Below are 11,008 nucleotides of genomic sequence, written 5' to 3' on the forward strand. Positions count from 1 at the left end.
ATATTTACCCCTCTGTCCTCCACCCTCAGTAACCAAAAAACATATTGGTTAGGCTTCTATCTGTAATGGTTTTCAGTAAAAACAAAATCTTTAATGGTACTAAAAATCTCTTAAGAAAGAAACTGCGAGTTGTGAGGAAGGGTGGAAGGTAGGGAAGGAGGGAGAGAAGAAAGTAAGGAAGAATGAAAGGCAGAGAGAGAAAGGGAGGAAGGAGGGAGAAAAGGAAGATTTTTTTAAAGGCACCCACCCAGTTGTAGCAGAGCAAAGTCTTATCTATATGCATTACTTTGATTTCAAATTATTTTTAGCATGGCTTTTATTGTACTCATTGTTACATACATAAATCTTTAAAGTAATACGTTTTGTAAGAAATGGTCATAAAAATTTACAGCCAGTAACTTTTCCCCTGTCCCTTACAATGATATTCTACTAAAACCATTAAATGGTTCTCATTAATGCCCTTTAAATGATTGTGTAATGACCCACAATCGCTTGTAAGTGAACAACCATTAAAGAATTACCAGTTCTTAGCATGCTTTTAAGTACAGCTTAAATACATGGGAGGTAACATATAATATATTAGAAAAAGTATTAAATTTGAAATAGTAAAAACATGATCATCACAAAAGAATGAGTAGGTGTGCAACTCTACCCTGCAATGACCATGGTTCCTACTGAACACGTTATTACAGTAGATTTTATTACATTTGTCCTTTTTTCTGTATTAAATCTTTTTCCTTTTTTTCTGGGATTAATAATAATAATATAATAATAATCTCTGTCACAATAGGAGAAAAAAGTGCACACAAAAGCAAATGGGGAAAATAATTAAACCCATGTAAAACAGACAGCGACTTATCTAAACAAAAAATGAACAATCCATCCCCCAGATATTTTCTACATGAAGACAAATATTCATTTTTTCCTAACCATATAGATATTAGGTAAAGGATAGTCTAAGCACTTGGATGATTGAATTTTTTATACTTCCAAGTATTCTGCATCATGGGAATATGGTCAAAGATAGTAAAAAACAGTAACTCTTCCTGAAGGTGTGAGATCAGATTAATCCCCTGATACCCAAGGCATATTGTATAGCAAGCTTACCCACCTATGTAGAGTTGGGCAGTTGATTTACCTTAAAGTACAAATATCAAATTTGTGAAGAGTTTGGTGGCATTTGTTTTTGAGGCTCTTTCCATCCTGACAGAGCTTGTTTATGCCCAGATACCACATATGGGGATGTGGCAATAGAACCAGGGCTGGAGGAACCCTACCACCAGATACAACATGGCACAGGGTGAGCAAGATACCAGAGTAAACAAGGGAGGAGAGAAAATCACATTATTAACTTCCATTTGTATCTGCTTACCTTGAAGACTTTTAATCAGGAGAAAGGGAGCTGGGGGCAGAAGTAGTTTGGGGATGGAAGGCACAGCTCCCTATTTTTTCTGTGTCATTTTAGAAACCTGAAGTCCACATTAAATCCCCAACTGGTGTCTTCTTGGCCTCCTGGGATTGATGGCCCACTACATTTTCTACTCTCCAGTAAGCTCTGCTTATCCCCACATGTATCCTTTACTTGTCCTTCTGATGCAGTGAGCCAGTGGCAGGGGGGAGACTCCTAATCTCACAGGTGATAAGTCAGACTTACAAAAGTGATCAGACTTGTTTCACTATATGTTGAAGGTCTCAACTTAGCTGTTTCTTCCCCCCAGCGACCCTTCCCTAACCCACAGAGTCGTCTCCTTAATGCTTATCAAATGCTAGTCTAGTGCCAGAAGATCTGGGAGGGCAGGATCCATGTTGGTCCTATGCATGGCCAATCTCTCATCCCTAACACAGCAGCTGACAATGCTTAAATAAGGATCAGGTTATTAAACTCGCCCAGAAAGGTTGCAAAATAAATTCAGTTGCTTGACTAAAGCTGGATAATTCTAAACAGTTCACTATTCAAAAACAAAGTAGAAATTTACAGAATTGTCATTAGAAAGTGGAAATCTGGGCCTGTCAAGAATAAAATGAATCTCAGGCATTCCCCAGTTTCTCCTTTCTGTGTCCTTTCTCCTGTTCTATTCTAGTCCCTCCAGTCTCTGTCCTCTTTCAAGCAGGTCTGGTTCTATTATTCTCATCTCTTCCATTCCTCTCCTTTGCCCAGAAGTCCCATCTCCTCGAAAAGCTATTCTTCCAAAAGCTGCTTCCACTTTACCCTCGTCCATGGTGTCTCTGCATTTTGAAACTTTGTTATATCATAAAGAAAGGGAATTTTCTTTCCCATGACTGCAGTTCTGGGTATTGGTAGGCTTGTGGGCAGTACCTCCTGGTCACCTGGAATCCTGATGGAGTTCTGGGAGGGAGTGGGTAGAGGAGGAGCATTTGGGTTAACTTCAAGACTGACCTAGGAAAAAGCATTAACTGGCTGGTAAACTTAACTGGCTTGTAAAATAAATCCAGCATAGAAACAAAGATGAAAACAGAGCACAAAAAAGAAAACAACTCTTTTATTCTCTCAATATTTTCTTAGCTCTGTGTCAGCTGGTAGTCTCTCTGAGAGTCAGGGACCTTTCCCATCTCTGACTGTGAGAACACATCCAACTCTGAGACTTTTCCCTGTATGCCTGGCGGGAGCTGCCACACTGTGTGTTATTTAAGAAGCTCCATTTGGCTCCATGCTCTACAGAGGAGAAGAACATATGGCCTTGACTGTTAAAAATATTCATGAGTCATGTTGCCCAGTGTTGAAGTACAGCCACCTCAAGGGCAATTTTCCAACAGCTCATATTGGTTTACAACATGGAATGAAGACCAGATGAAGTTCCAGGAGGTATTCAGAGGAGACAGAATGCAGTGACGCAAGTTAGAATTTGGTCACTATGCTGGGTTACATGTCCCTTCTGGAAAGAGGCATGGAGTGTTAGTAGAATATCAGTGAGGGATCCCACTCTTTGGTTCCATTTATAGAGCCCATGTTCTGCTAAATTCTTCTGTAGAAAGAACTTGGGTAGACTTGGAAGAGAGGGTTACTCCATGCATGGACTCTCTAACGACTTTCTTCTTCTTCTGTGACCACAAAGAGCTCACCTCATGGCATTTTCTTGGTCCAGAATACCACATGCTTTAACTTCTATTAACTCATGCTAGTGGAAGATTCTTCCAAGGATAAGTGTTTCTGATTTTAAAAAAGACAAAAAAAATAGTTATGGCTTTTAGGGAACTTCAGAAAAAGTTCAGATTGTGGATTTATATTATTGTTTGGGTGATTGTTTTCATTTTCACATTTCTGAAGTTTCTACAGAAATGGGCTTGAGTGTGTTTGGCTTCCTGAGGACATTTTATGTGATTTGTCAAACACCAGTATTAAAGAAGCACAGTCAGAACAATGGGCTGGGGGATAAAACGACTTAGCTCCCAGATGGTCTAAGACTAGACAGGTGGGACATCTATAATAGTTTCATGATTTAGAATACAATGTACTGTTTGCCCTCTATCCTTTTTTCTATTGTAAATTAATCATTAGAGGGCTCTATCTGAAGCACTTTTTTCTCACTGTGTATCCTGTTTCAACCTGCCCCATGCAGGCGACTGCACCTGACTGTAATTTGGGGAATACAAATTGCAGTGGTTCAGCACTTTGTGACTCCTCTAATAAGTTAATGTCACTCCCGTCTCTGACACAATTCAATTCAGAAAGGTTGCGATGTATCATTAATGCATTAAAAATGTTGTGTTTTTAGACTGAATACCTGGAATTAGTTGGGGGCCTGACAATCCAAAACAGACTTCTTTACAGTGCTTGGGAGCCCTGAGGAAGCAATTCTTGTTTAAGCATCTGCGTTATCAGAGAAGCCCAAGTACTTCAAAGGTCTGTGCAGGATGCTCAAAATAGGCACCTTGCCAAACAGAAATTGAAACACATATACATACTATACTATTTGCCTTACAGAAATTAATTTTCAGCCAGCAGCACCTAGGATTATTTAATATTTATCTTTAGCAGCAGGAAGATGAATCTATTATTTTATGAGTTGATTTTGTTATTTCACCTGAGTGTTTCAGTCAGTCTTTACAGTAGGAGACACTTATGGTCTCCCCTATGCCTTGTCTGTTACCCTCTTTTTTAATTATTATTATTTTTTAAGTATTCAGAAGCAGTAGAAAGGTTCATTTTTTAATCACTTGATTTCTCTCTTTGGTTCCTTGGGAAGAAATGATTAGGTCCTTTCAGTGTTCTGAGTAAATGTTAAGATCCAAGTTCTTACCTGTCAAATGGACCCTTTGGTTGTAGTAGGTGTTGAAGAAACATTTCTGGATTATGAAGAAGGAAACTGAATTTTAGAGCCTCTCTTCACCTTTGTGAGCTGGGAGAGGTCTCTTTACTTTTCCTGAGCCTGTCCCTCATCACCTGAACCTAACTAAGTAGGTTAAAGTCAACAGTCCCTACTGGAACTCTTCCCCCTAGCGATTCATCATCCTGAAATGCCACCAGGTCCTACAGTTTCTCCTTCTGTCGCTGAGATCCCAGAGGGTTGTGTGCAATGTTGATTGTTTGTGCCTGTGAAATTAAAGCACCGAGAAAGGAATATGTCACTATGTTGAATAGCAAAATGACTGATAGAGTATCAGGGGGACTTGAGTGTATAAAAAGCCACAATATTGCAAAGTACCTTGTAGATGGGAACTGTTAAATATCAATGGAGCATTGCTGTGTCTGCACTGTCAGCGCTTCCCTGTGACCACAGTGAGAGAGATGCTAAAATGTCATTTCATGGACCACATTATGTGCTGCTTACGATGAATATTCTGGCCATGGTTTATTACATTTTTGATAAATTGTAACTTCTTGGACCCAAATTTGGTTAGCTTATCTCTTGTGCCATTTAAATCTTAAAAGACTGAATTTGCCCCAAAGATTTAATCATCATTCAGCAGCGGTCTGTAACCATGTGGTACTAATTTAAATTACTGTAGCAATGGACAAGTCTCTATCCAGAAATTAATAAATGCAATTTATAAGGAATGTTAAGTAACAACTAACAATTTAATGCTTTGTGAGTTTCAGCCAAACTGATTAAATAATTAAAACAGATTTCTAGGGATAGGGGAAGAGATTTTACCATAAAAGAGATAAACAGTTTGGGAATTGTATGCATTCTTTTAGACATTTAGGATAATTAAATCCAAAACCTATGTTAAAATAACACTGAAGGTCTGGTTTAAATCAGTAGTGGGAATTGCTAACTTAAGAGTTGAACACCATCCTCAATGTCTGCTCCATTGTTTTAAATAAGGCATTTGGGGACTCTGAGAGCACTGGGTCAGTTTATAGAGTATGCTATTGGTAGAACAATATTGGTCTCAAGCACAAATAAATGTATCAAATGGAACTACCTTCTTGCCATGATGTTTCTAGGCTTTTACTAAGTGAAACTAAATGGTTAGAATAGCCTCAGATCTATGGTACCAACCTAAAACTTCCTGGTTTTCAAATTCTTATTTGTGGAAAAAAAGATAAAGGAATTTAAAGATTATAGCTGTTTGGATCGAATGTGTAATAAGCTTAATATGTGCTTTTATGGACTTAAAATAATTCATTTTTGCAACAAATTGTTGAGTGCTTATACATGTACAGGACAGGTATGTCTGTGATACAAAGATTCATAAATAAGGAATGAAAAGGCTCCATTTTCTGATGAATAATAAATTTGTAGGCAGCAAAACATTTGGGTAGTCCCCTGGGTAGAAATGACTATAGGTTACCATAGGATATACTCCTTTTAAGAATAATTTTTTAAAGTGATTTGCACAAAGGGCTCAAAAGGTGCCCATCTTTCATCCTTTGCATCATATCTGTCGTCCAGCAGCTCTGGTGGAGAAAGACTATCGAACCGCTTGTGTGAGGACCTCCTGCCTTAACTGTGTGAAAGCTGGATTGTATTTACAGGATGGAGTGGAAATGTGAGTTGTTTAAAAACCATCTTTTGGGGGGAATGCATAGCTAATGAATACTAGCTGGTTGACTTTTCACTGAGCCGACCAGCTATTTTTGGGTTAAGTAGATGCCAGTTGAATGTTCTATTGCCCAATACGTTTGGAATTCATTACCTACCAAATTGAACTTATCACACTTCCTGCAAATGTACTTTTCCTTATGTGATAACCAATTCCCCTAGTATGCCTGGTGGGCTGAGGGGCTTCCCAGGATGTAGATCTCTTAGCACTAAGTCTGGAAAAGCCCTGGCACACCCAGATGAGTTGATCACCCTAATTTTTTCTCTTGTCTCCTCTATCCTCATTATCCGTATTTACCCGATCATTCTGGACTTTCCCAGTTCTTTTCCTACATTCAGATTTTCACTGAGTTCCATCAAATATTCCATCTCTGCCTCATCTTCAGACTCCTTGTTATTACCTTGGGTCAAGTGATGTCATGATGTTCCTGAACCATTAAAACAATTGCTAAACTGAACACCCTGCCTCTACACTTGCTCTCACCCCATTCTCCCCATGACTCAGCTGCCAGAGATATTTTAAGATGTCTCTTCACTTTGTTAAGCTTTCATTGATACTTATTGCACAAATCCCAATTTGTGAACATGAGATAAAAAAGACTCTCCATCATCTGGTTCCTGCCCAAATCTCCAGGCTCACTTCCATCCTCATCTCCTCTTGAACTCTATTCTCTGGCCATTTGGATATCTGCTTGGAGCTTCATGGGGGCAGAATACTAATTCACAGTTGGACACCTTTGGGTATAATATTTTCTCTTTTAAAAATGCCCTTCCCAATCCCTTTTTCAGCTCAGAAACAACTAATTACCATTCAAGATCCAGTTCAAGCATCACATGCCTTTATGAAATCCTCTGACCCCAAAGTAAAAAGTGCTTAGTATACTCATCATGGACCTAAAGCACATTTTACAGTTATTGATTGAGTTGTTAGTCTTCTGTTATAGATAATACATTTTAGGGTAGGAACTTGTATTGTGGTGAAGAAACACTGATTTTATTAATATTTATTTTTAGATTTTGATATTAGATCTGACACATAACAGACCCTGAAATGTTGGTAGAGTGAAAGAGGGATCTCTAAACTCTGCATCCTGGGAACTATACTGAGACAGCAATGCAATGTGTGTGGTGAGTCTCCAAGCACTTTGATAATGCCCTTCTTGTATCACCTGGTTGAAACTTTTTACTTATTTACCTGCTTATCATTTCACTACTATGCCATCTATGTGCTCATAGAGTAACTTTCAGAAGCAAATTTTATGTCCACAAGTTAGGAGAGGTACCATTTTATATCATTTTTTTTCTTATGTTGTATTTGTTTTGATTCAACTCTAATAAACACTGTTAACTGCCTATCCAACATCCATCTCCCCACCCCATGACTTATCCTTCTAAACAGAATCCTGTGTATTCCAGGGTTGCCTTTCTTCTGTAAGACTGTGTACTTCTCAAAAGGTTGCTTTTCTTCCCAAGAGGGTGGCTCCTGATTAGTCTAAGGCAATCATAGTGCCTATATATTTAGAGCTACCTAAAGATAGCTTGAAGTTCCTGTGATACAATTCTGGCCAATAAGATGTGAGACAAATCTGTTGGAGATCTTTAAGAAAGGCTCCCTTTTACAACAAAGGTGACAGGGAGAAATGGTCTCTTGTTCTTTGGATGTCATTCTATCTATATGTGACACCTGAAACTACTGTGCCATCTTGTGATATTGAGGGAAGCCAGCCTTTGGATGAAGCCAACATTGAGACCAACATAGCCAAAAAATAGAAGTAATCCAATTCTGGATGTCATTTTGGAGTCTCCAATCCTGCCCTAGCCAGAGCCCTCAGTCTCCTTCTTCTAAGTCTTGTAATTATGGTGCGTATGGTTGAAGATCTTAGAACTTACATAGACGAGTTTAGCTTTGTAATCTGAGAGGGCCAGGGGCACTTGTTTAATACATACAGTATGGTATACTTTGAAGGTAAGGATAAAAGTGAATAAAGTATGCTCAAAGGGGGAAGCCAAAATAACCACCTGAGAAGATTCCAATTCTACTATGTATCAGTAAGTACTTTGAATCAATCAGCAAAAGAAGATTCTGTTTGAGGAATTATGATTGCTTACAAGGAACACAGACTCTAAGCAGTCATAACCTTTTTCTGTGTGAGCCATTGGTCTCATTATGGAGCTGGAGCAGTAACCTAAATTACTATAAGATAAAGAAGAAAGTAATGGATATTATGGTAGTGATAATGATCTGATATTTTATTGAGCAGTTACTATGTACCTGGCACCATTATAAGTTCTTCCCAAGAACTTTTATTTGCATCAGCTATATTTTCTCTCTCAAAAATTCTCCTCACTGGCCATTTCACAGCCTGTAAATACTTATATGCCACAATACTTAGATAAGTCTCTCCCATTCTATGACAGAGAGAGGAAGAGAGAGAGAAAAAAGAAAACCACTATCTTTCCTGACTGCTTTCCTCTCAAGATGCCCCCTTACTTCTCTTTATAAGCTTCACCAAGTTTTTTTATTAATAAACTTTATTCTTGTTTTTTAGTTTTTCAGTGTTCATTTGTTTGTTTATTGAAAGAGAGACAGAGCGTGAACATGGGAGGGGCAGAGAGAGAGGGAGACACAGAATCTGAAGCAGTCTCCAGGCTTTGCAATGTCAGCAGAGATCCTGATGCAAGGCTCAAACTCATGAACCATGAGATCATGACCTGAGCCAAAGTAGGATGCTTAACCAACTGAGCTACCTAGGCGCCCCTAAACTTTATTCTTTAGAGCTGTTTTAAGTTCACAAGACAATGGAAGCAGAAAATACAAAGCTCCCACATATCCCTATCCTCACACATACACAGCTTCTCCCACTGTCCGTATCCCCAACCATAGTTTTGGTACAATCAATGAATCTATATCAACACATTATTATCACCCCAAGTCCATAGTTTGCTTTTGGGCTCACTCTTTGTGCTGTACATTCTGTGTTTGGCAAATGTAGAATGACATATATCTCCCATTATAATAGACACAGAATAGTTTCATTGCCCTAAAATTCTCCTGTGCTCTGCCTATTCATCCCTCTGAACCGCTTCTCCAAGTTTTTTGAAAAAAATAAATAAATGACACCTTCTTCTACAAGTCTTTGATTTTTCATATCATATTCATTCTTTGATCCACAGCACGCACTTTGATTCCCTTCATTTTTCTGAAACTGCCAAGAGCAAGGTCACTGTGGACCATGGTGCTGACACCTCAGTGGCTGTAGCCTCCGCTAGTTACTTATTTTGCCCTCTCTCCTTCACAGCATCATGTATCCAGTTGACCCAAACCAGAAACCTCAAACTTCATTTGTCTCTCACCTTTCTGTCCCTCTCACTTGTTAGTTTTATCATTCTGTCTCCAAAATTCTTATGACATGTTTCTCCCAATAGAAATAGCTTGTCCTGCCTCAACTTAGGCTTCTATCTCCTCTCCTCTAGACAGCTGGAAAAACCTCTGAGCTCATTCTCATGTCAACCTATACCCTACAGTGCAAGTTAGAGGAACATTCTAAAACGTCATGGTCTCCCTGGCACTCCCTCTTTGAAACACTTGAATAGTGTCTCTTCTGCAGAGTAGCATCTGAACTCCTTGGCTCTGCTGTAAAGGTTTCCCCAGTCCTGCAGCAGAGCTTCTTCCCAGGGCCTCCTCCAGCCACTCCTCCTCTGTACTCTCTCTCCACCTTCACTGGGGTGGTCTGGCCCTGAGCATGTGTACCTCCACTGCCCCGTGACTTTGCACGGTCTCTTCTCTCGGTGTACAGTGCCTTCTCTCCCTTTTACAGGTACTGAATTTCTACTACTGCTGAGGCACATTATAAATGTTTGCTGCCTTCTATCAGTCTTTTCATGGAACATCATGTTGTTATATTTGTCTATGTGCCTATTCCCTTCTCTTCAATGTGAGCTTTTGAGACAAGGAACTCTGCCGAGTTCACCTCAATATTTTGAGTACCTGGCAGTGTCTAGTACTTAATAAATGTTTGTTGCATAAGGCTATTGTGATAGAGTACACAGAGTGTGATGGGCACTCTGAGAGGGAACAACTGGCAGAGGGGTTTCATTCATTCATTCAGTCAGTCATTCAACAGATATGTGCAAAACATATATTATGATTCAAGCATTTTTCTAGATGCTGTACATAGTAAACAAACAGAAGAATGTCGTACAGTTGTGAGAGATAACATTTTGTTTTATCTTGTTATTTTTTAATTTTGGAGGGGGAGCGAGAGAGCATGTGCAAGCAGGGTAGAGGGGCAGAGAGAGAGAGAGAGAGAGAATTGTAAGCAGACTCCACACTCAGTGCAGAGCATGGGGCTCAATCCCATGACCCTGGAGATCATGACCTGAGTCAAAATCAAGAGTCTCATGATCAACCAACTGAGCCACTCAGGCATTCCAATAACATTCTATTTTAGTAGGAGAAGATAGATACAGTGAGGATCATGAATGAATGAAAGGGATAAGACAGAGGTATAACGTATAAGGAGCGGTAAGGGCCATTGATAAACTGAGTAGTCCATGACCCACCCAAAGGCACTGAAACTAACATTAAAACATCAATAACAGCAGGTATGCATGGCCTGGCCACTGAACGTATTGGGCGGCCAGCATTAGCCAGCAGACTACCCCTTTGTGATCCTTGTTGCTCCAGACCTTGTTCCTTGAAAAAGCAGGGAGAGGCAATAGATCCTTGAATGCTGACAGAATACCCTTAGTTAGTTTTACTCCAGTCTACCTTGATAACAGTACCTCACTTTATCTTATCCTCTTATCCTATGCTTCTAGCTTAATGAGGGTTTTTTTTTTCAGCAACTATAGATTGTCTCGAGAAAATAGTCCACTTGTATTCCTTGGAAAGAATACCCTTGTACTTGGAGCTCAAAATCCCAACAATGAGAGTGCCAAGGAGCAAAAAAATCATGGACATTCTCATTGAGAGAGAGGAAAAAAGCATAGGCTTCTCA

General features: G+C 39.4%; 1 long non-coding RNA gene across 1 annotated transcript; it reads left to right on the forward strand.

Moving 5' to 3' along the window:
- The first annotated feature begins 5,883 nt into the window (after positions 1-5,883).
- Positions 5,884-8,514, forward strand: LOC115289003. Its single transcript, XR_003907327.1, has 3 exons — positions 5,884-5,955; positions 7,023-7,136; positions 8,427-8,514. It is a non-coding gene; the product is annotated as an uncharacterized LOC115289003 (long non-coding RNA).
- Positions 8,515-11,008: the final 2,494 nt, after the last annotated feature.

This window comes from Suricata suricatta, chromosome 4, assembly GCF_006229205.1.
Source record: "Suricata suricatta isolate VVHF042 chromosome 4, meerkat_22Aug2017_6uvM2_HiC, whole genome shotgun sequence".
Classification (NCBI taxonomy): Eukaryota; Metazoa; Chordata; class Mammalia; order Carnivora; family Herpestidae; genus Suricata; species Suricata suricatta.